The sequence below is a fragment of the Mustela erminea genome, chromosome 15 (genome assembly GCF_009829155.1).
Source record: "Mustela erminea isolate mMusErm1 chromosome 15, mMusErm1.Pri, whole genome shotgun sequence".
NCBI classification, from domain to species: Eukaryota; Metazoa; Chordata; class Mammalia; order Carnivora; family Mustelidae; genus Mustela; species Mustela erminea.
Window position 1 is genome coordinate 71,661,583 of NC_045628.1, and position 1,869 is coordinate 71,663,451.

General features: G+C 33.5%; 1 non-coding gene across 1 annotated transcript; it reads right to left on the bottom strand.

Annotated features, from left to right (window-relative positions):
• Nucleotides 1–788: 788 nt before the first annotated feature.
• LOC116574679 lies at nt 789–925 on the bottom strand. The gene has a single exon (XR_004279438.1). It is a non-coding gene; the product is annotated as a U4 spliceosomal RNA (small nuclear RNA).
• Nucleotides 926–1,869: the final 944 nt, after the last annotated feature.

Sequence of the window (1,869 nt, forward strand, 5' to 3'; positions counted from 1 at the left end):
AAGCAAGACATTTGGTCTTACTGTTGCTGTTGTTGCTTCTAAAGTGCCTTTGCAGGAAACCAGACCTGGGCAAACCCTAAATGATGAAAGACGAATCAGAACCTGGTTTCTTCCTTTTGTGGTCTTCTAGGAAATGAAACAGGCTCTTCTGGAGGATGAGAGATCTTGCAAAGATGAGATCATGACCAGAAAACAGAGAAGCAGAAAGCAATTACAATACTTGTAGCTAATTTGTTGTCAACAGGGAACGAATATTATCTTGTTATAAGAATCCGTCTTTGATATAATCAATAATCTCTTCAGTCAGAAACACTGACATATCAATTTGTTTTGTTGCTCAATACCATTGATTGCAAAGAATAGACCTTAGCTGAAAAACAACCTTTTAGTCTTATGTCCTATTTATTTCATGATATGAAAGGAAAAAAATTAAAAATTTCTATTCAATAATGACATGATTTTATTTTACATGCTGTCTAAAAAACAAGTCTTTCTAATTTTATGTAGAGCATATTGATTCCTCAAATTATGTAAATTTAATGTTGAAAATAAAACAGAATTTCATTTAATCTACCCACAACTTGTAAACAAATTTGTGATTAGTTGATGTTTATTCTTATTTTTCTTGAAATGTAATCCCTATAAAAAGTGTTCCAAAGAAAATAGTAGAAATAAAAGGCAGCCATAATTTTTCTTTTGAAATATTTTATAAATATTTTATGCTCAAATATATAATCTTGAATGTATCATATACCATTATTTTCATTGTAATCTTAATATAAATATAGTCCCTTGGAAAAGTTTCAATCATTTTGACTGCAGCATTAGTATAGATGAGTAACTTTGATATATGTTTATTTCCAATTAGCAATAATCGCGCCTCGGATAAACCTCATTGGCTACGATACTGCCACTGCGCAAAGCTTATATGTTTATTTCCAGCAACTAATTCAGTCCTTGGAAACACTGGGAAGTCCAAATTATTTCTTGTAGGCTCTAGTTGTCTTGTGATGCTACCCTTTCCTCTAGGGAGACCTGTAATTATCCTGTGGAAAAGGTGGACCCTTTTATGAAGCATTGCCCTAACCCAAAGAGCTAAGCATTCACTCTAAAAAAAAAAAAAAAAAAAAAGAATATTTTGCCCCACACAGTTTTGTACAGAAGTTAGTAACTGAATACTATTCAATTAAGTCCTTTTAATTTATATTTGTACCTTTTGTTAACATTCTCCTTTAAGAAAGGAACAAAGATTCTAAGATCACATTAGAATATGCACACCATCAGCAAAAGTGAACAAGTAATTGTAGTTCCTCTTTTTTCAGCTGTCAGCATCAGAACCTTCTAACTCAGAACCTTCCAACATTGGAAACATGGTGCTAGCTCCTCCCCCCGCTCTTGTTTATATGCCAGAGACTTAACCACACCCACAGCCACACCCCTTCCCCATTCAATGAGCACACCCTGCTTTCACACTTGGGAGACATGAAGACACGATATTCTCTGACTTCTCTAGTTGGAAAATTCCTCTTCATATTCAAGAGCCAGATTAGAGGCTAATGCCTCTATTGAATTTTTCCTTAATCCCCAAGCAGAGTTAGCCAGTCACAGACACTTTATGATGCTCTCTGTCATGGCTCCTTTAAAATTCTGTAACTCCCACTTATAAGCTCCTTGTATCCCTATATTTTTGTCAGATGAATAAATGAATGAAATAAGTATTTATTTTATATTTGTAACAATGCTATGAGGTAAGCATATAGTTATTATCTTGATTTTGCAAAAGAGGTATTAAATGATTGCTAGGTATGAAATGATTCATCAAAGTTTATGCATCTCCTAACTAGTAGACCAGACTAAGATTGAAACTTT